This window comes from Pinus tabuliformis, chromosome 3_1, assembly GCF_031772625.1.
Source record: "Pinus tabuliformis cultivar Carrire ecotype Pingquan chromosome 3_1, CPIR1, whole genome shotgun sequence".
Lineage (NCBI taxonomy): Eukaryota > Viridiplantae > Streptophyta > Pinopsida > Pinales > Pinaceae > Pinus > Pinus tabuliformis.
The window spans coordinates 583,600,555-583,625,485 of NC_142301.1; the positions used below are offsets into that span (position 1 = coordinate 583,600,555).

The window sequence follows — 24,931 nt, forward strand, 5'->3', positions numbered from 1 at the left end:
CAAAAGAAAATTGGCGAACTCATTTACAATGAAGGATTTGGGTGCTGCAAAACAAATCCTTGGTATGAGAATAACTAGAGACAGGAAGAATCACAAATTAACATTGTCTCAAAGTGAGTACATAGAAAAGGTGTTGAAACGGTTTAATATGCAGAATGCAAAACCAATTAGTATATCTTTGGCTAGCCATTTCAAATTAAGTAAGGAGAAGTGTCCTTAGAATCAGGAAGAAATGGCTCATATGTCTAAAGTTCCATATGCATCAGCCTTTGGAAGATTAATGTATGCAATGGTTTTCACAAGGCCTGATATTGCACATGCAGTGGGAATTGTAATGAGGTACATGAGCAATCCAAGAACAGAACATTGGATGGTGATGAAGTGGATTCTCACGTATTTGAGAGGTACCACAAATAAAGCATTATTCTTTGGTGGTTCAAACATTGCTCTACATGGATATGTTGATGTAGATATGGCGGGTGATAGAGATAACATGAGGAGCACAACAGGGTATGTGTTTACTTTAGGTGGAACAACTGCCAGTTGGGTTTCAAAACTGCAAAGTATTGTCGCACTCTCAACAACGGAAGCAGAGTATGTTGCTGCTACAGAGGCTAGTAAATAAATGATTTGGTTACAAAGGTTTCTGGATGAATTGGGTAAGAAGCAGGAGTTGGGCAGGTTATACAGTGAGAGCCAGAGTGCCATACATCTTGCAAAGAATCTGCATTTCATTCCAAGACTAAACATATACATCTCAAGTACCATTTCATACGGTTAGCATTGGAAGATGGACAGTTGAAGCTGGAAAATAAACACACTAGCCAGAATCTTGCAGATATGTTAACAAAAGTTGTAACTAGGGAGAAACTAAGAGTCTGCTTAGTTTCAATTGGTCTTCAAGTATGATGAAGAAGATGAGAAACATCCAAGTCTAGAGTGGATTCATTATCCAACAAATCAAGCAGCAGTGGAGTTGCTATAATCAGTCTTCAAGTGGGAGATTGTTGGGTGTGGGGCCCGATTATCTTCATTATTCAGAGGTATCACCGCATTGGATCCTAGTTCATAATGGGCCCGTAATATTTCCGCTGCAAGGGGGTCTAAGCGTAGTTAATTAGGCAGAGATCTGACGGTAGAAGTTATGTTTAATTTAGAGGTTTTCTTCCCTAGAAGGCAATGCCTCAGTATATATGAGGGAATTGTATTGTGTCTATGTAGATCTGTATTCTGAGCGAGAAGAGAGAGGAGATTGAGCGAGTGAGAAGAGGGAATTATAGCGAATCTGTTGTACGTTGTATCTCTTTAGTTTGCTGAATAATATAAAAGGAAGGATTGACTGTTTCTCTGTGGGTGTAGCCCAAATTGGGTGAACCATGTATATCTATGTCTCTCTTGTTTTATGTGTTTTCTTTGTTTATATTTCTTCATATTTTTATGTGTTAAATTGCTCTGTAATATATAATTTTCTAACAAGACCTATGAATATTCCTTTTGTAAATGGAAATAAACATATGAAGAATTTTATTGATTACTATACCAGAACGTGTTGGGTATATTTGTTGAAAAATAGATCTAATGTTTTTGAAACTTTCAAAAACTTTCATGCATGGATTGAAAATGATACAAAATCTCATATTGTCTCTATTCATACTATTAATGGAAAAGAATATACTTCAAATTAATTTTAAAAACTACCTTCGCTAGCATGGGATTCAACATCAAATTGTTGAAAATTGGTAGCTCAGGGATAAATTTATAAAAATAGAATTTCTAAAAATAAAAAGTCTAAAAAGAGAAAGTCTCAAGTATGCATTTCCAAAAATAGCAAATCACCTTGCATAAGTGGTAATCAAGAATTGTTGATGGAAAATCCATTTTGATCATCAATAAATCATAATACCTCATTTTTTACTTAATCATTATTATTATTATTATTATTATTATGATAATATTATTTTATTATTAAAAAGAAATTAAAGTCTCTCAATCTTGAGACTCAATCATGTCATATGTAACTCCCCTCAATTAATTCATATGTTACTCTCTCCCTCTCTCTCTCTCTCTCTCTTAATGGATTCATTCCACTCTCTCTTTAATTCTCTTACACACCTCTTACACACTCTTACACACTTTAATGACGTCATAAAAAGATTCCTCTTACACCTCTTTAATGTTTAAGTTACACTCCTCTCTTTTATGGCACAAGTTACAATCCTATTTTGGCATATGTAACTCCTCCTCAAGGCATGTGTATTTCTCCTCTATGTCAATAATTCATTGCCCCTCCCATATATATGTGTCTCATATCATCTCACCTCACTTACTTCTAAATTGTGAATTCAAACATGAGAGAGAGAGTTGGAGAGACTTGATGGGGATTTGTAGAGAGAGAGACTTGGAGAGTAAGAGCAAATCTTGGAGAGCCAACGTGATTCAGTGTTTGCATTAGCTACTGCTATTGGAGATATTCTTGATATTTGAGTGAACTTCTTCATTCTCTCATTGTACTTTGTATCTCTATTGAACAATTGATTTCTAATAGAAGAAGAATCTGGTCAGGTATGTCCCCTTGTGGGCTTTTCCCTGGTCATTGACCTAACTTCTCTATGTCTCATTGAGTTATTGGTTTTATTTCATTGTGCATATGGTTTATATGGCTTATGTTCTATCTACAATTACTTAACTTATTTTGTAGCATAAAGAAGTTATGGATTCATGTGATTATAACAACATAGAACATTAAAATTTCAACATGGTATCAAAGATTTGGTAAAGACAAAATCAAGAAGACAAGCTCCATTTGTTGCTCTCTTTCTTCTGGAATATATCTTTCTGTCCTCTCCACTTGAAACTCTCTTTCTGCTAGCTGAAATATATCTTGTTGTCTGCTCCATTTACAACTCTCTTTTTTTCCTGAAATTTCTCTTATTGTTCCTTCTACTTGATGCTCATTTTCTGCTGAAATATCTCCTCTTTTATCGCTGAAATTTACAGCTGAAATTTTACTGCTGAATTTTATTGCTGAAATTTACAGCTGAAATTTTACTGCTGAATTTTATTGCTGAAATCTACTGCTAAAATTTTATCGTTGAAATTTACAGTTGAAATTTTACTGCTGAAATTTTACTGTTGAAATTTTACTGCTGAAATTTTGTTTCTAAAATTTTACTGCTACCGTTCTTCCAAGATTCCAAGGAACTCAAGATATGATAGTAATTTTGCAGATAGTGATTAAGGCGTTGCATGTGTTTAATAGTTGTGGTTTTCGTACTTGTTAATGCATGCAAAAGTAAAGAGTAGTTTTATTTCTATTTATGCACATGTAAGAAGGTGTTGTCTTCAAAAAAAATATAATGCTTAAAATATTATGAAAGAATAACTAATAGAAATTAAATGCTAAAGATAGGGGGGTTTTGATTCTCTCAGATTATTTGAGAATGGTCATAATCTTATGGGTTTTGGTAATTTTGATATAAATTTTACTAACAATAGTGGTTGTAGGTAAGAATCATGAATTTTGTAAAAGATGGAGTGGTAGTTTTCTAAATTAACATCTTTTGCAACAATCAAAGATGGATTATAACTAATATCATTACAAACAATGAAGTCAATATGTATAATTATTATTACAAGCTTTCACTCTGGGATCAATATTTGAAGATCTGTATAAAATAAATGGAAGACCTATCCATTCATTGATTCATGATAAGTAATTATCAATATAAATTGTGGCACCAAAAATTCAGTCATCTTCATTATGAAGCATTACCTCATGTGAGAAAGACGGTTTCCAAAATACTTGAGATTATAGTGGATCATGATGGATTTTTCCAAGTGGTGATCAAGAAGATGCATTTATTCTGGAAATGACATATGACTTATGGACAATGGTAACCTATAGAGGCCGGATCTAGAGGGAGCTAAGAACTTCCTTCAATCCCAAAGTATTTTCAAGTCTTATGTTGTTTATTTGTGTCACCGTTCTTGTTTAGATTTATCTTTATAGATCATTGGTTCTTTTTCCTGCATGAGTATTCAAATGATTCTTTCACTAACTTCATGATGAGAATGTGATCAAGAAAAATAGATCCTGAAGATCTTTAGGGTGTAGAATAGTGCAGGAAGAGTAAACTCCAAGAGGAATTTGCTACAAGGATAACGAAAGAGCCACTCTCACTTCTAGAAAATAAATAAATGTTTGCCTCATCACCAGGTATACTTTCATTATGTTTGTTTACTTTGCTACTATTGTTCTTGCTCTTGTTTTGGGATCAACAAGCACATTTGATGAATGTGAGAACCAAGAAATTTGTATCAAGATTGAGTAAGGTGTCAAGCCATTCCATGAATTGAAGTGCACAAGAGCTCAAGACTTCGTCAAAGAAGTTGGAAAGAGGAAAGAGACCATCATACTATATAACTTAGAACAAAATGGGCACTTAAGGATATTTGATTTCCCTATCTACTTTCATGTGCCAAAGGAAAATAGTAACAAGTTGGAAGCTTCGGGTAAGAAAGGTATAATTGTCGGTTATTGTGAAAATTCCAAAGCTTATAGAATGTATGTACCTAGAAAAAGAAATATAGAGCTTATAAAAGATATAAAATTTGATGAACATGCAACTCTTTGAAAAACCATAGACACTCCTCCTACTAATGTTGAAAGACATGATGATGCCTTGGATGCATAAGAAGATCCGAAGCCTGATCTTGATCTTGTTAATGAACCCATGGATCCCATGGACTCCTTGGATCCTTATCCATGTGCTAGAAAAATATGATTATGGTTTCATGACACTTTACATGATGTTGATAGACATGCTGATCCCAAAGGAAACTTAAGAGAAAGCAAGAAACCATGCCAATTCCAAGGATATGTTGTAGCCATGAGAAACATTATTCAAGTTGAACCATGCACTCGGGAAGAAGCTATGTAGGCTCAAGTGTTGAAAGATGAAATGGCTAAAAAATATGAGTCCAGCATTCATAATGATGTATGGTAAGTGGTTCCAAGACCCCATGCCAAGGATGGTCCCTTCGCCAAATGAATGAGAAGATTTCTTTTCTGCATGGATTCCGTAAGGAAGAAGTATTTGTGGAGAAACCATAGGATTTAAAGTACATTACCAGAAAACTCGTGTTCAGACTAAAGAAAGCCCTCTATGGTTTGAATAAATCTCCAAGAGCTTGGTATGCCCACATTGGTAGCTTCGTGATGAAGCTTTGTTTTACTAGAAGTAATATTGATCCAAATATTTAATTCAAGATAGTCCAAGGTTTGCCTTTTGTTTTTGGTATTATATGCTTAAGATTTATTTATGACTAGTGGTGAACCATTTATCCTCTACTGTAAGAGGGGGTTATCTTCTAAATTAGAAATGAATGATATTCATTTGATGCACTACTTTCTGGGTCTTGAAGTATGGCATAGACCTGGTGAGGTTTTCCTTTCTCAAGGAAAACATGTTGTCAAGCTACTGGAGTGATTTGGTATGACATAATGCAAGTCCATGAATTCTCCAATGGAAATTAATTTAAAGAAAATATGCGGTGAAGCTGTAGGTCTTGATTTGGAAAATCCTTCTAACTATCGTCAACTAATTGGGACACTAATGTTCTTAGTGAACACTAACTCGACATATGTTATGCAGTCAATACTCTGAGCCAATATACAATTAAGCGATCACATACACATTGGATTGTTGCAAATCATGTGTTGATATACCTACATGGGACCATTAATATTGGATTGAGATATACTTATAAAAATGTAAGACTTAATGGAGATACTGATGTTGATTGGGCTGGTAACTCTGTTGATAGAAAGAGCACTTCTAGGTGATTCTTTAGCTTTGGATTTGCCAAGATCTCTTGGATGAGAAGAAAATAGAAACCTATTGCACTAAGTATAGATGAAGTTGAGTACATTATTGCTAGCATGGCTAGCTGTGAGGTATTTTGGATGAGGAAGCTCTTTGGAGATCTATTTGAGCAAGCTCCAGACACAAGAGTTATATATTGTGACAATTGGGATTTTTCTTATGTTCCATGACAAGTCCAAGCACATTGAGATCAAATATCACTATATCCAAGGTATGGTGCAGAGAGGATCAATGAGTCTCCATCATATTGTGACTAGTGATCAGATAGCTAACATCCTTACCAAGCCTTTACCAAAAGGAAAGTTCTTTTTTTTTTTAGAGAGAAGCTTGGACTTATGGGCGTGACCCTTTCGGGAAGTGGTCATAGCTAATCGAGAACATTAAGTTGCCTTTCCCCCTATCAGAGCTCACATGATTAGGGAATGATGCTAGAAATCTCTTGAGGATGAGGTACTTCTTATGTGTGTGCCACAAGAGCAGGCCTCAATATGCATCTAACCCACAATATGAGAGGTGGGAAGAGCCACCTATTTGGCCAATAGGTGTAGTGAGACTTTACTAGGATGTAGGTGTTCCACCACTTGAAATTTAATGAGACTTCGATGTGTGAGATGCTGGTAATGTGTTGACAAGTGGATCTCCCTAAGTAGTGATAAGCCTTGGATGTGCGAGATCCTTGTCATGTGTGGACAAGTGGATCCCCGCAAGTAGTGATGATACTTGGATGTGCGAGATGCTTGCCATGTGATGGCAAGTGGATCCCCGCAAGCAGTGATGAGCCTTGGATGTGTGATATGATTGTCATGTGGATCCCCCTAAGCAATGATGAGACTTGGTTGTGCGAGGTCCTTATCATATGTTGGAAAGTGGTATTTCTCCCAAGTGAATATACGGTGATGGATGAATCTCCCCTACGATTATTCTTCTTAATTAGACTGAGACATCCATGTTCTAGATGATATAAAGAAAAGTTGAACAGATATGAGTAGAGAAAGAGAACATTCTTTTTTGTAGAAAGAAATTCCTCCATAGCTGAGACAGAGTGTTGAAAATTGGCAGCTCAGGGATGAATGTCTAAAAATAGAAAGTCTCAAGTATGACTTTCCAAAAAGAAAAATCACCTTGCATTAATTGGTGATTGGGAATTGTTGATGGAAAATCCTTTTTTATCATCAATCAATCCCGATAGTTCAATTTTGACTTAAACATCAATATTATTATTATTATTATTATTATTATTATATTATTATTATTATTAAAAGGAAATTGAAGTCTCTCAATCATGAGACTCAATCATCTAATATGTAACTCCCCTCAATTAATGCATATGTTACTTTCTCTCTCTCTCTTAATGGATTCATTCCTCTCTCTCTTTAATGCTCTTACACACCTCTTACACTCTCTTACACACTTTAATGACTTGTCATAAAAATTTTCCTCTTACACCTCTTTAATGCATAAGTTACAATCCTATTTTTGCATATGTAACTTCTCCTCAAGGCATGTGTATTTCTCCTCCTTTATCTCAATAATATATTTCCCCTCCCATATATATGTGTCTCATATCATCTCACCTCACTTACTTGTGCATTGTGAATTCAAACTTGAGAGAGAGTTGGAGAGACCTGAAGGAGATTGTGTGAGAGAGAGACTTGGAGAGTAAGAGCAGACCTTGGAGAGCCAAAGTGATTTAGTGTCTTACCAGCTAGTGCTATCAGAAAAATTCTTTAGATTTGGGTGAACTTATTCATTCTCTCATTGTAATTTGTATCTCTTCTAAACAATTGATTTCTAATAGAAGAAGAATTTCGTTAGGTTTTCCTCTTATGGGTTTTTCGTTGGTTGTTGACGTAACTTCTCTGTGTCTCATTGAGGTTTCAGTTGTATTTCATTGTGAATATGGTTTATATGGCTTATGTTCTATGTATAATTACATAAATTATTTTGCATCATAAATAAGTTCTAGATTTAAGTGATTGTAATAACATAGAACATTAAAATTTCAACACAAATAACAAGGCCTCATAATCCTCAATAGAATGGTGTAGCCTAAATAATGAACAAGAAAATCTTAAATATGGTCTGTTCAATGATATTTAAAAAAAAATATTAGTTTATTTTTTGGGCTTATACATTTCCGTGTGCAATTTATATTAGAAACATATGTCCATATCATACTCTCAAAAGAAGGACTCCTTATGAAATGCGGTATGACTACACTCCTTCGGTAAGGCATCAGAGAATTTTTTATTCCCCCTACTATACCTTAATTCCTAACGAATAGAGAAACAAAATTGGTACAAGGAGTTGAAAGTGCATCTTCTTGGGCTTGTTGGATACCTCTGAAACATATCATCTCTATGATGAATTAAATATGAAGTTTATATTGTTTAGAGATGTGATTTTTCTTAAATTGTCCAAGACTAATAATATTGTTGAGCATTAACTCAATCACTTGGAAATATTCAAGCATGAAAATTATTTTTAGGAATTTGAAAATGAGATTCCACATATTGAAGGGGGGATCCCTATCCTAGATCAATATGTGGAATATCCTTTTGAAGCTCTCTCTCCCCCTCATGAAGTTCTAACCACTTCTTCGAATCAAGAAGACACTTTGAATGATGTGATTGAGAGGATTGGAAGGCTAGATATTTATGCATCCCCACCTCAGTCAATAGAACAATATGGACCATCTAAGAAAGATCCTCCAAAATGGCTCACTAAGACACTTGAAATTGTTTGTAATGATGAGATTGGAAAGAAGTGAATGAGAATTTATACTAGAAAAAATGGAGGTGATGTTGTTGATTCTAATTCAACTTTTGATATGGATGTTTCTTATGATTTTGAATTAATTTTTTCTACTAATTTCAAACTAGCTTCATTTAAGGAAGTTGCTTCTCATGATTAATAGAAATAAGTAATGCAAAAAGAGTATGATGTTATTATAAAGAATGGAACCTGAAAGATGGTGGACCCTCCATTTGGAAACAAATTGATTGGTTGCAAGTGAGTTTTCAAGGAAAAGTATAAATAACATGGCTCACTTGAGAAACACAAATAAAGTCTCATGGAAAAAGGATTTTCACAAAAATAAATGGGTCGATTATAACAATACTTTTGATCCCACAGGAAAATTGGCTACGATCTGAAATCTCTTTGCCTTGGTAGCTCAGAATGGATGGAGAGTACATCAAATGGATGTAAAGGCTTCTTTTTATTGAATGTACATATGAAATAAAATGTTTTAATCTCAACCAAATGGATTTGTTGTGAAGGGACAAGAGAACAAAGTATGTAAGTTGATCAAATATTTTTATGGCTGAAATAAGCACCATGAGCCTAATATGTAAAATTGATTGAGCATCGTAAAAAACTAATTTTCAAATACTTCGACCTTGATGATGCACTTTATTTATCAAGAAAGCTAGAAAAACTATTATCTATCTCATGGTCTATGTAGATGATCTAATGATGATAGGGAACAATGCGAATTATATTGCATCCATAAAGAAATAATTGAGGAGAGGATTTGAGTCGAAAGATTTGGGATATCTTCACTACTATTTGGGTATTAAAGTAACCCAACATTAGACATTTATATTCCTATCTCAAAATAACTACATTGGAGATATGGTGAACAAATATGACATGGTTGAATGAAATCCGTTGTCCACTTTAACGGAACAAAATTTGAAGCCGGCATCTAAAGAAGAAAATTAATTTGAGGATGCAACTAAGTACAAACAACTAATAGGTAGTCTTAAATACCTCACTACTACCCGAACAAACATTTCATTCATTGTTGGAATCCTTTTGAGGTTTGTGAAAAAACCTTATGAGGGTCATTGGTTTGCTACAAAAAGAGTTTTGTGGTACTTGAAGGGAACTCAAGACTTTGGATTCAAATATACACATGGATGATTTCATCTTGATTGGATTCTCTAATTTAAACTGTGATGGATATAAGGAAAACGAAGTATGATGGGACCAACCCTAAACGTAGATTAATGAATGGATAAAATAAATGATGATTAACACTAACCCGATGATTAAGTAGATATTTTGGATTTGGCTTGATTGCTGATTAATTACTAGGTACGGAGACAGATGTGAGGGGACACCTGTACTCTCTCTCGATTTCCTCACTCCCGCGCTTGGCCTTTACTCCTCTATTCCGTGTTCATTCACGACTTTGGCATTTGGGTGCTTTCTGCTCTTAGACGAGGGTTTGACTATCTGCTATCTGTGGAAATGCCGAGGTCTGTCAATGGTGTTTTGTGCTGTAATGGGGTTCCTTTGTCTTTGATTAACAACTACACTTGTTCTTCCTATTATGCTGCTCGGTTGGTGATTCTCAGGTTCGTTGTAATTGGTTTTGCCAGCTTTTATCACTCTAAGGGATTTCTCCTGTTTTGAGACTATTCGGCTCTCTGTCTACTTTTTATTGTTTGTTGGATCATATGCTTTTTCATACGCACTACTGGTTAACTGAGGTTCCTTCTGTATGTGTTTCTTCCAGGTTGTGGTCACAGGGGACCGATTCCTCGCTCCTTTCAACAAGGTAAGCCCTCCGTTCCCTGTCACAATTCTTTTCCTCACTTCTCTATCTTTACTGAGGGTGTCTGCTCCTTGTGAGTAGGAATTTTCCTCTGTGGCTATGACCTGGTTACGATTTCTCCAAGTTGTTGCCGCCTGCTCCTTCGGTAAGTCACCAAACCCTCTTCTTGGCTACTTTCTTAGTTTTCCATCCTCAATTTGTCATGCACACACAGATTAATACTTTGGTTGGCCGTATCTACAGGTGTTTATGGCTTGGAACGATTGGTTGCTCGACTAATGCCACTTTGAGAACCTGGTAGGGTCGCTCCTGGTCTTTGTCTTCCATAACAATGCTATTCTTGGCTACCCTTAGGTTCTTGTGCTTGTATTTTCTGGAATTTTTGTTGGCTCTGAGAGCATCACCTTCTATTGGACATTGGCCACTTCGGTTTAAGCTTTTGGTGTGCTGTTTGTAAATTGATTCTTAGTTGTCTTGTAGTTTTTTGAGGGTTTCGAAACCCTGGGACTATAACCATTGGTCTCTGTTGGGCTTGTTCTATTTTGGCATCGAGCTATTCTGAAATGCTTAGTAACTTAACTATCTGTTCACATATTATTTGAAACAAAGCAACAGGACTTAGGTGAAAGGTTATGGTTTTACTTGGATGTTCTTCGCAATTGATTTTTATGCTGAACCAGTTTTGCAGTAGTTTCTCTGTGTGGTTAGTCCGTCCCTCGTGGCTTGGAACTTGATCGTCTAGAACTGTAGTTTTGCTTCTGCCTGTAGACTCCTTGTTCTTCCCTTTTTAAGAAAAAAACATAATAGAAAAAAAAACAAAAGGAATTACTTCACTCTGCGTTCTGTCAATGTATGATATGACTGTTCGGAAGGGTTTGAAAAATTCTCTCTATGAGTTCATAACTCTGTTCTGCTGGCTTACACAATGGCTTCTTAGGAAGGAAATGATTCTAATTCTAAATGAAATTCATCTCTCTATTTTGGTTTAAATGCACAGTAATTAATAATTAAAAAAAATCAAAGTAACAGTAGAAGCTATAGATAGATACAGATGGTTTTTTTCAAATAGAATGGAATTATTATTCTCTTTCTTCTGTTCTTGTCTCTCTACTCCAATCCTTACAAAATATGAGTTTGTTTCTTTTGTACTCTTCTGAGCCAATTTCCGACAACTGCTCACGGTTACATTTTTCAGTTACATAGTTGTGAAAACTATTTTAATGTTTTCTTGTTCTGTTGAAAATAAATGCAAAGAAAAAAAGATGTTATAAAGAAAATTGGCTGTAACAACTTTTCCCTACCATAATGTCCCTAATTACCATTAACTAAATAATTAACTATGTAATGTTCTTGACTACTGTTTTAACCAACTACTAAAAATGAAACTGAACAATGAGTGTAACCTTAGACCAAACACCTTAGCCACGACACCCTTAGTTGGATGCTCCTACATCAGACTCCCGGGGTAAGAAAAATTCATAGCTCTGGTCCATGAGCTCCTTGACTGAAAAACTTGCCTGCTGTATTTTTCTGGCATCAAGCCATGAACTATCTTCAATGGGACAGTTCTTCCACTTGACCAGATACTATAGCTATTCCTTCCACTGAGTTTGCTTGGCCACCTGAGTGTCGAGAATATTCTCGATCTCAAAGGGCTGAGCTGAAGACATTTGCCTCATCCAAGTATTACTTCCCTCTTGTGTATCCCATGTAGGTCACGTGGTATTGTCATCTTTAGGACTAGCAATATATGGAAACAAATCTACTACGTTGAATATGGGTGATATTCCTATCCCTGGAGGCAACTGCAATTCATAAGAATGGGCTGAAAATTTACGTAGAATTTTACAAGGGCCAATATTCTTATACTTTAGTTTGTTGTATTCACCCCTAGGAAACCGTTCTCTGGGCAAATGTGCGAGGACTTCATACCCCACATTAAACTGTACCTCTCGCCATTTCAAATCTGCCCACTGCTTATACTTGTGACTACTGTCCTGCAACTTCATCTTTACCTACTTGTGTAGGTCATTCATTGCTTTGATGAAATCTTCCCCATCAGCACTTCGTCTTTCCTGCTGTCCTAGATCTAGTAACGCATGCACTCTGTGAGGATGCATGCCATATAAGATCTAGAAAATACTGTAACTTGTGCTACGATTCGGTGAGTCGTTATAAGCGAACTCCACCTGGGCAAGTACACGATCCCATATCCGTGAATTTTCTCCTATCAAACTTTGTAGTAGTTTTCCCAAGCTCCTGTTTACCACCTCTGTTTGCTCGTCGGTTTGTGGGTGATAAGCAGAGCTAAAATTTAATTGTGTGTCCATCTTCTTCCACAAGGTACGCCAGAAGTGCCCTGTAAATTTCACATCCCTGTCAGAAACAATGGACTTAGGCAGGCCGTGTAGCCTGACTATCTCTGTGAAAAATAAGTGGGCCACGTGAGTGGCATCACTGGTTTTTTTACAAGGGATGAAATGTGCCCTTTTTGAGAACCGGTCTACTACCACCATCACAGAATCATAACCCCACTGCGTTCTTGGTAGACCCAAGACAAAGTCCAAGCTGACCAAGTCCCACAGTCTACTCAGAATAGGCAATGGTGTATAGAGTCTTGTATTCTGACTATGTCCTTTCACCAACTACCACACTTTGCATCTAGTTACAAATCTCTCTACATCCCTTCCCATCCTTGGCTAGTAATAAAAATGGCTAAGCTGATCTAAGGTCTTATCAATGCCGAAATGTCCCGCTAGACCTCTATTGTGCTTCTCCTTGATGATGTTCTCCCTTATCGAACAGTCCAGAATGCATAGCTGTCCCCCTTTAAAGAGAAGCTTCTCCTATAAATTATAGTCCAGCCATGGACTATTTTTCCTCAACAAAGGATTTTGGCAGGCTTCATATGCCTCCTTGAAATCCGTATCTGTCTGATACAAGTCAGTTAAGTGTTCGAATTCCAACACTTGTATCGTGCTGTCCTGTAAGAGAAAAGCTCTTCTGCTCAATGCATCCGCTACCTTATTGGCCTGTCTGCTGATATGCTTCAAGACAAACGTGAAACTCTGCAAGTACTCAACACACTTTACATTTTTGTGGTTCAACTTATGCTGCTGCATCACGTACTGTAATGCAGAATTATCAGAAAACAAAACAATTTCATTCCCCAACAAATAGTGTCTCCAATGCTTCAATGCTAAGATGACGACATAGAATTCCTTGTCATAAGATGAGTACTTCTTCCTGCTTTCGTTTAGTTTTTCGCTGAAGTAAGCAACAGGTTTGTCTTCCTGGCTGAGTATGGCTCTAATGGCTGTACCACTAGCATCACAGTGAACCTGGAAAGCTTGTTAAAATCTGGCAATCTCAGGATTAGTCTTTCTCTAATATTCTTCTTTAGTAACTGAATGCTTTTCACTGCTGCCTCGGTCCAACGAAAAGGCTGACTTGCAGTTTTTATAGTATCCAACATAGGTGCATAGATCTCACTGAAATTCCTTATAAATTTGCAATAAAAACTTGCCAACCCATGAAAACTACGTACCTCAAACAAACGTTTTGGGGATGGCTAGTTAATGATTGCTGCAATCTTCTCTGGGTCCATATTCATCTCATTCTCCGCAATCCAAAAACCCAAATAAACTAGTTCTTTCTGAAGAAAAGAACATTTTTTCATATTTATCAGCAACTTAGTTTGCTACAACTTCTCCAGCACACTTCGAACATGTCGAAAATGTTCTTCTCTGGTTTTGCTGAAAATCTGTATATCATCAAGATATACAATCACAAACTTTCAGATGAACTCTTTCAACATTTCATTCAACAAGCGCATAAAATTACTAGGGGCATTACTCAATCCAAATGGCATTACCATCCACTCATACAGTCCTTCGTTGGTCTTGAACGCTGTTTTCCATTCATCCCCTTCCCTGATTCGAATCTTGTGATAACCACTCTTCAGATCAATTTTCAAGAAATATGTTGCCCCACTGAAACAGTCCATCATATCGTCCATCCATGGTAAGGGAAACCTATACCTAATGGTGATCTTGTTGATGGCTCTTGAATCTGTGAACATCCGCCATTCTCATCCTTTCCTAGTAGCTAAAACTGTTGGAACTGCACAGGGACTTAAAATTTCCCTTATCAAACCCTTATCCAAATTCCTGTACTTATTTCCTAATCTCCTCATTGCCTTTAGGACTCATTCGGTATGATACCTTGTTTGGTAGACTAGCTCCAGGTATAAAGTCGATGTGATGACTAATACTTCTCTTACGAGGCAATTTATCTGGAAAATCGTCCACCACAATGTCACTGAATTCCTGTAGCATTTTCTGAATTTCTGTGGGTAATTCAGACTTTTCTGTGTGCAACAACACTATTCTTTGCCTTCTCACAATAGCATAGTTCACTTCACTATCCTCAATCTGCTTCAAAAACTGTTTTCCACTCATTAATAACACTTTTATTCCGCTTGTTTCTGCTGTTTCCTCCTCCTTTATGGGCATAAGTATGTGCTAAATCCCATCCTTGATAGACTTGTAACAGTTTGTCTTCCCATCATGAACTACCTTCCCATCATACTACCATGGCCTTCCTAGCAGTATGTGACATACGTCCATTGGCTTAATATCACAAACAACCTTGTCCTTATACCTTCGAATATGGAATTCAACTTCACACTGTTCATCCACCAACAGTTGATGGCCTTTCTGCAACCACGATACCTTGTAGGGAGTGGGATGTTTTATCCGCTTCAAACCCAACTTCTCCACCATCTCGGTGGCAACCAGATTATCCATACTCCCACTATCGATAATCAGCTTGCAGCATTTTCCGTGTGACTTACAAATGGTCCGGAATAATGCCTTCCTTTGAGTTTGTTCAGCCGTTTCCTTTGCTAGCTTCAGCAACACTTTATTCAAAATTAAAGCTTCCCCTATTTCCAGCACATTTTCCACTTCTTGGGGTGGTGCCTCTGCCTCCTCTAGTTGTGCAAAATATGCTCCTCTTTGACCAACTTGTTCCGCTTCAGGACACTCAAATTACCTGTGCCCCCACTTGTTGCACCTGTAGCACTAATAGGAAACTCCTTTGCCCCTACCATTTCCCCTTCCTCGCTGATAGGGCCTTCCTCCTCTAGTGTTGTCCCCTTTTTCCATTGTCCCTGAAGTTTTAGAACTGCTGACCTCTTCACTATTATTCGCAGTTCGTCCTCTGCCATAGGATTGTCCTCTTCCTCTACTAGTTCCCCGTCCTCTCCCAGCATTATGTTTTCTTGTGATCTTCTCCTCTACCTTCATGGCACTCTGGTAGGCTTGCTCTATGTTCTTTGGGGAAAGAATGCTTATATCATCCAGTATTTCCAATCTTAGGCCATTTACATGCCTTGCTATTTTTTCCGGGGTATCCTTCGTGTAACCAGCTCTTAAATTTACCTAATAGAATTCTTCAGTATATTCTTTCACTGTTATCCCTTTTTGCTTCAAATTCTGCACTTGCCAATGCAGAGCAATCTGGTAATCTTTGGGCAAAAATTTTCCCTTCATCTTGGCCACCATTCTTGGCCATTTCTTTATTGGCAACTTATTCATCCTTCTTCTTTCTGCTTGGACACTGTCCCACCACAAGGTTGTGTGTCCTTTCAGCTTCGTTGCAGTGAACTTAAGTCTCAGATCTTCGCTGACCTCTTCACATTCAAAATATTTATCCAACTCGATAATCTAGTCCAACAGAACTTCTGTGGACAAGCTACCATCGTAATTTGGAATTTTTGGTTTAGGCTTGCTACTAGCCAATAGGACCAACCTCAATAATATAATTTCAGGTCCTTCCTCATCTGATCTATCTCTCGCAACTATAGCTTCTTCTTTGCTTCATCTCCTACCTCCGAATCCCTTCTCCTTCCTGCTTCAATTGCCTCCAAACGGGCAGTAAGGATCCTCATCTCCTCCCGCAATCCTTCCTCTGCTACTCTCCAAGCACCTCTTCCACGACCTCGTCCTCCAACTTCCGTTTCTCAGGAAAACTCCAAATCCTACTCTGCTACCACAATTTTATGGGACCGGCCCTAAACATATATTAATGAACAAATAAAATAAACGATGATTAACACTAACCCGATGATTAAGTAGATATTTTGGATTTGGCTTGATTGTTGATTAATTACTGGGTATGGAGACAGATGTGAGGGGACACTTGTACTCTCTCTCGATTTCCTCACTCCTGCGCTCAACCTTTACTCCTCTATTCCGCGTTCATTCACCACTTTGGCATTTGGGTGCTCTCTGCTCTTAGACGAGGGTTTCACTATTTGTTGTATGTGGAAATGCCGAGATCTGTCAATGGTGTTTTGTGATGTAATGGGGTTCCTTTGTCGTCGACTAACAGCTACACTCATTCTTCCTATTATGTTGCTCGGTTGGTGATTCTCACGTTCGTTGTCATTGGTTTTGTCGGCTTTTATCACTCTAAGGGATTTCTCCTGTTCTGAGACTATTCGACTCTCTGTTTACTTTTTATTGTTTGTTGGCTCATATGTTGGTTCATACACACTACTGGTTAACTGAGGTTCCTTCTGTATGTGTTTCTTCTAGGTTGTGGTCATAGGGGTCTGATTCCTCATTCTGTTTGACAAGGTAAGCCCTCCGTTCCCTGTCAGAATTCTTTTCCTCACTTCTCCCTCTTTATTGAGGGTTTTTGCTCCTTGTTGAGTAGGAATGTTCCTCTGTGGCAATGACCTAGTTACGATTTCTCCAAGTTGTTGCCACTTGGTCCTTTGGTAAGTCACCAAACCCTCTTTCCGGCTACTTTCTTAGTTTTCCATCCTCGATTTGTCATGCACCCACTGATTAATACTCTGGTTGGTTGTATCTATAGGTGTTGGTGGCTTGGAACGGTTTCTTGCTCGACTAACGCCGCTTTGAGAACCCGATAGGGTTGCTCTTGATCCTTTTTATTTTGTAACAGTGCTATTCTCAGTTAGCCTTAGGTTCTTGTGCTTGTATTTTTGGAAATTTGGTTGGCTCTGAGAGCCTCACCTTCTATTGGCCATTGGTTGCTACAGTTTAAGCTTCTGGTGTGCTGTTTGTAAATTGATTCTCAGTTATCTTGTAGATTGTTGAGGGTTTCAAAACCATGGGACCATAATCGTTGGTCTCTGTTGGGCTTGTTCTATTTTGGCATCGAGCTATTCCGAAATGCTCTGTAACTTAACTGTCTATTCACATATTATTTGAAACAAACCAACAGGACTTAGGCAAATGGTTATGGTTTTACTTGGATGTTCTTCGCAATCGATTTTTATGATGAGCTAGTTTTGCGGTAGTTTCTCTGTGTGGTTAGTCCATCCCTCGTGGCCTGGAACTTGATCATCTAGAACTATAGTTTTGCTTCTGCCTGTAGACTCCTTGTTCTTCCTTTTTAAGAAAAACATAATAGAAAAAGAACAAAAGCAATTACTTCGCTCTGCTTTCTATCAATGTATGATATGACTGTTTGGAAGGGTTTGAAAAATTCTCTCTGTGAGTTCGTAACTTTGTTATACCGGCTTACATAATGGCTTCTTAGGAAGGAAATGATTTCTAATTCTGAATGAAATTCATCTCTCTGTTTTGGTCTAAATGCACAGTAATTAATAATTAAAAAAAAACAAAGTAACAGTAGAAGCTGTAGATAGATACATATGTTTTCTTCAAATAGAATGGAATTATTATTCTCTTTCTTCTGTTCTTGTCTCTCTACTCCAACCCTTACACAATATGAGTTTGTTTCTTTTGTACTCTTCTGAGCCAGTTTCCCACAACTGCTCACAGTTACATTTTTTAGTTACATAGTTGTGAAAACTGTTTTAATGTTTTCTTGTTCTGTTGAAAAGAAATGCGAAGAAAAAAAAGAAGTTATAAAGAAAAGTGGCTATAACAACTTTTCCCTACCATAATGTCCCTAATTACCATTAACTAAATAATTAACTATGCAATGTTCTTGACTACCGTTTTAACCAAATACTAAAAATGAAACTGAACAATGAGTGTAACTTGAGACCAAACACCTCAGCCATGACACCCTTAGTTGGATGCTCCTGCATCAAAGTATCTAATTCAAGTTTTGTAATGAGTCTTCGAGTAGGAGTTATCTATTGGAGGTTACACAAACAACCATTTCCAGTAGAATCCACAATAGAGGCAAAATGTGTGGCAACTACAAAATCAACCAACAAGATTGTGTGGCTCAAGAAAATTCTTGAAGGTTTGTAGGAGAAACAAGTGCACATTAATTTTCTTTTATTTGACAATACTTATGCAATAAAATTGGTTGAGAATCCAAATTCCATGATTGAACAAAACATATCAATACAAAGTATCATTTTATTCGACATAATGTTGAGGCCAATACTATTCACCTACACTAGTGTTCCACAAATGAGTTGATTGTAGTCACCTTAAAGAAATCAATTGGAAGAGAAAAGTTTGAAAGATTCAAAATGATGCTTGGACTTACAAACACTTCTTCAAATTAAGGGGAAGAATGTTGAAACCTAATCCTTTGGGATTAGGAAAATATGTTGTAAATTTGGAAATAGAAAAAGAGAAAATGAAGAGACCTTGGAATGTGAATCCTAAGGGTCTCATATGTATATATACTAATGTTCTTATTAATAGGAAAAACATGTTTTTAGAGTGACCATATACCTGGCCAGAAACAAAAAGTACAACATTTCAAAAAAAATTATATACCATAATTATATATTTAAATTTAAAATTCACAAATTTAACTTATAATAAATTAACAATTAATAAAAATTTAATATAATTAAAAAAATAACAATAAATATTTAATTAAAGCCAATGTATTATTATATAACAAATTTTCATTTCATCATAACGAATTTTATAATTTTATTTAATAAATAAATTTAAAAAAAACATAAACTTAAAAAATTAAAATATAATGTAAATGAGATAATTAACCATAATTATTTTAAGTAACCATCTCATATTATTTACACAAAATTGTAATACACATTGTAAGATAAAACACAAAAGAACTACACCCTCTTCGACAACAATCTCCAAAGCATCAAATGAAAACGAAGGTATTAATAATTTAATATACAATTAAAAGGAAATCTAAAATTGTTATTGAAATATGAAAGATTAAAATCATTGTGTTTTTTGGGATAAGAATGAGAATATTTTCACTCTGACAGAATTAGTAAGTTCCCTGTTATTTAACGAGACTTCAACCTTCAACCTTGGTAGGTTGGGCCACAAAATGTGTGTCTTTACTGCTTGTGCTAAGTTCCTTCAATAACAAAAAATTAAAATTATTATTATTATTATTTTTGTTTTTCAAGTTGTCTATGATCCTCAAAGCTTGGCCTGTGGCTTGAGGAGTTGCGACCCAGGGGCATCTAGTTTGTCAAAGTTACGCAGGGATTGGATTTTTTAGCATGAATCCTCCCACTAGCACAAAGCACAACCACACCCTGTTAGGTTCCATCCTAGATCGCGTTGCTAACTAGGCCCATCTTCAACCTGTTGTGTTAGTGAGACTTAAAAAAATCACTATTAATATTAAATATAATAATAATTTATTATCTAAATTAAAATTTAACCTAAAACATATTTTTAAATATTATTTTTTAAATCATTCATTCATTTATTTTATTCTTGCACATTACCAAAAGAAAAATTAAATAAAAATATTAAGAACCACATTCTATCAAGTGCACTCATTTTTTATATATATGTTGACCTAAAACCACTCACTCCCCCACCATTTAATTATTCTCACCATCTATAAACTGGCATTTGGACCAAAAAGGCTTCAAAGACAATCCAATAAAATTGTAGATAAATGTAGGGAGGTGCATAGGTAGCCCTACAGGAAATAAGGATGTGGGCGTGGAATGTGAGGAATCAAGAGGTGAGAGATGGGGAATGGATGGGGTGAATGGCAAGAAATTGGTAGAGTAGAGGACTGCATGTGTAATATGGTTGTGTTATGGAAATCTACGAGTTGTCGGGGTGATCATATGCCCTTATAGAAGCCCCGAGGAGATAGAGATAGTCAAAAATTAATCGGAAAGACAATGAATCAAGCAAGTAAAAGCTTGAGAATTAAATTTGTTGAAATAGTGAAACGAAAGTAGAAAAAAACATATATGAAAATGCTGACATGCACCCTATCACATAAATTTTCTATAATTATGCTTAAATACTAAATGGTCATCATGTCCCCATTCTTCACCATCTCTTCTTATATAAGAAGTGTATACATGGCATAGAAGCAACAAATATTTGCTTTGCAACCAGTACTTGCAAGCATTCTTTGGACAATTCGATTCCTGTTTGTGGAAGCAATTCTGGACTTATTAGCGAAGCCTCGACTATAAGGCCATCAGATACTCCTTTACACATGTGCGATATTCTCCTTGGAACAATCTTCTGGAAGATGGCATGAAATAGTATGTACGTAAGATTTAACTCTGAAGACAGATCACCAACCAAAGAATTAAGCTATTCAGATTGGAAAATCATAACAATGTTTGTTGCCCTTATTTTGTATGTTATAGACTGTTTGATCTTTCTATCAACTGCGCAAGTTTTCGTTGCAGTAGTTAGGACTGTGTTATACAGAAAAGGTTGTAGGAATTTACGCTATCTTGCCTTATGATTTGGCTCTGGTTAGTCATATTTCATTGTAACATTTCATTTTCTATCATTATTGTCCATATCCAGATTCTCCATGTTCCGAATATTTCCGATAAAGAACAATATAAACCTCTGGCATTGCCAATTCAAGAGAAATCTTTAGGAACAATGTGCCAGTCCCTTTCAATGTGAGTTTTACTTTGGCTCTTGCATACCCACAACGTGAGTTGCTTCTCTAGAATAATATATGTCATTTTCCTTCTGTTCATTTTTTTAACCGAACTCTTTCATATACGAAATAATGTAAGATTTGTTTGTGCATAGCTCTTGGGTAACCTAAAGCTGCCATTTCTGAGGAAGAACTTGAAAAAATTCTAAGTCGAAGAGAATGGTACCAAGCAAGGACATAATAGAAAGTCATCAAGATCAAAGAGAGGGTCTTTTACAGATGATAATAATGCATGTAAGATAACTGTTAGCCTAGTCTTCTTTAACATTTCGTGAATAGATTAAGGGGAATAGATGGAAAATGAACTCCATGATATTGAGTTCTATAATAATTTCTTCTTTGCTTGGTTATGCAGATCAAAAGAATGAGCAACCAATCAACTACTATAGAAGGCAATAATTAGTTGGGTTTGCAGGTTGCGACGGGAGTTCCTCCAAAGCGAGGAATGCTTCTTCCATTCAAAGAACTGGCCATGTCTGATGAATATTTCAATTACTTTGTTGGAATTCCCCACATATGAATTTGAGCCCTAAGACTGGTCTATTACGTGATTCAATTATTGCTAATTTTTGTGGCTTCTTTTACCTGAAAAGTTTGGTTTAAAAGTTACGAAATTTTTCTACACGAAATGAAGGATCAAGGAGTTACTGAGAACATACATCAATTGCACCGAGATGTTACAGGGGCATTCAGAACTGATGCTTTTACAACATTATGGGTGTTAATGGTGCCAAGAAGACAACTCTCATGGATGTCTTAGCTGACACATTTTTCACAGATCAAATTCTTCAAATTTTATCTTTTCTTTTACATTATGCCTTGGTTCCTATATACGCATGCATCACTGAATATAATTGGATATTGTGATTCTCTGCATTAGCTAAGCTGTAAAATTACCGTTAAATTCTTTGACATTGTCTGCATTACATGACTAGATGGTAATCATACTTGAAGTCTTATTGTCCATTTTGTCATGATTTAGTCTTTATGGGACATTATTAGCTCTTTATATTGTGATCAAGTGTGATTTTTTAATGGGAAAAGATAAGTATTGCTTTGAACTACCCAAGTTTTGTGAACATGCTACTTCTGATAACTCCATCATTGTTTGGTGATGAGGGTGTCTGACAACAACTCTTTTTTTCTTAAACACTCTTCTGTTTGTACTCAATCAGAATTCCCATTCATGACTATAGAAATACTTAATTCCACCCAAATCTACTATGATTTTTATAGTATCTTCCTTGTTTAGATATATTCCCATGTATTTATTGTGGAAAACGTTTTATATAATTCATAATTTGCCCAATTCTTGATATTGATGTGCTAGTTTTTCCAAGTATCTGCCTTAAAAGTAGTATTTTTGTTGTTGTTCTCTTTCATGATATTGAGCTCTGCATTTTTCCTTTCGTGGATAGCTTTTCAAAATTCTTATTTTGTCCAATTCTTGATAGTGGTGTCTTGGTTTTTCTGTGTATTGGTTTAAAATTAGTAGATTTTGTTGTTCCTTTTGCTGAAGTTGGCCCCTGCATTTGTCTTTATTGTAAAAAGCTTTCCATAATTGATATTTTCCCCAAATCTTTATCCTAGTCTCCTGGTTTTTACATGTATGTGTTTGAAAGTGGTATCTTTTAGTTGTTCCTCATGCTCACGATGTTTGGTTGGAAATGAATTGTACAATAAGTTATTAGTAGGCACATGTTGTTGAAATATATAACAAAATTCAAAAGGTGACTGACCTATTGAGTCATTTCAAGCTTGTAATAGATTGTTTAAGTTGTCGACACATGAAGAGAACGTGTATAAGCCTGCCTTATTAATAAGCTTAATTTCACAATCTCTCTGAGGGCATCATTGATAAGCTTAATTTCACAATCTCTCTGAGGATGATAAGCGTAATTTCACAATCTCTCTAAGGATGAAGAGTTGAGGAAAACAATCTTAATTTGAGTCAAGGAAAAAATTAGTTGATAGTCGAACATTTTCCATAACAATCGTAAAAAATGGCCAGCTAAGAAAATAAAAATCCTTGAATGAAATAATGGTCAACAAGAAGCCACATACTCGGAAGAATTTAATCCTAAATTGTTCGTGGTTTCGTTGCAAGGTCGCATCCTCGAACTAAAACCAGGAACCAAAGTGTGCTAAAAGTCCAAAGTCCAAAAGCAATTGATTGTTTTTTTGAAAAATTGTGGAAGGATTAACTTTAATGTCTGTACCTAAGGATTTAACATACAAATCTAATGGATTATTTTTACCTGAAATAGTGCTTGTATGAGGTAGAAGATGATTCTTTACTTTTATAAAAATTCAAATTTAGTATTGGGCATATACGATGAATAATAAATACTTTGGGCTGAAATTTGTCTCATATCAAAGGTACATGTAAAATATATCTATGGGACAATTGCAATACTCAACCAAACATTTATATTCAACCTACAATCTACAATTAAGTATTTTTAATAATGAATATCTCCTTTTATATGCACCCATTCTAGATCTTTTGCATAAAGGAAATGCACTGTATAATGATTATTCACATTCACATTCTAATGGGAGGAACCCACATTTTACAATGATTTACTTACATAATCGTTAATTTGATAATTTCGTGACTTTAACTTAATATCATATTTAAATTGATTTATACGAAAATTATTTGCTTGTACAAATATTAATTTGATAATTTCAATTTTATTATTTAAATGTGACATAACATTTAATTTCATTTATATAAAACTTAATAGTGATGTTTTATATATATATATATAAAAAGTGGATTGACGATATGTCAATGTTGGAAGCTTAAAAATAAATATGTGTCCCCCTCCTAGTCTATTCTTGCATCCTCCTACAAATTGTCATATTGCATAAAAATCAATGTTGTGCAAATGTGCTCAATGTGTCATTCAATTGTAGAAGACTATCCAAGATACACTTTCTAACAATTTGCAATTAGAATGTGTTTTGTTGCCAAAGTGTTTCTTTTTAGCACTATAAGTCAAAGTCACATGGTTCAAATTCATTTTTTTGTTCCCAAAAAATGAGATTAGGTTCTAACTCACTCAATAGCAAGTTGTTCTGAGGTTGCACATCCATCACACTAAACTAAGACGGAGACAACACTACGAAGTTCCAACAACATGTGGAAATGTGGGTGTACTGAATAGATGTGTGGGAAGAAAATGGAGAAAGCCAATGCAGAAACTAAAATTAGGAGAAAACCTCCTCGAATTAGGGTTGAACCTCCAATTTTTATTGAAATTCATCGAACTTTGAACTTCAACCTTTGTTTGGTGAAACTTATGGCTTAGATATAAGCCCTATGAGATGATCTTAGAATATAAATTTTATATGTGTAATGAAGTTACTTTAGTGACATGGGTTCAAAGGATAATATTTTAAGTTAATATTAGCTTTTAGGGTTTTGGAAAAGGATCACCTATTAAGAGGGGTTAATCCTATTGTAATGTTGAGGCATTTTTCATACTTTAATAATGTGTTATTTTGCAATCCTCATTAATGCTCAATGATGTGGCTAAACCATATCTAGGGTTTCATCATTAAATCATCTAGCTCATGTAATAAG

General features: G+C 35.7%; 1 long non-coding RNA gene across 1 annotated transcript; it reads left to right on the plus strand.

Moving 5' to 3' along the window:
- Positions 1–10,142: 10,142 nt before the first annotated feature.
- LOC149188357 (uncharacterized) lies at positions 10,143–22,173 on the plus strand. Its single transcript, XR_016255589.1, has 6 exons — positions 10,143–10,173; positions 10,411–10,452; positions 10,531–10,594; positions 21,198–21,298; positions 21,435–21,573; positions 21,695–22,173. It is a non-coding gene; the product is annotated as an uncharacterized LOC149188357 (long non-coding RNA).
- Positions 22,174–24,931: the final 2,758 nt, after the last annotated feature.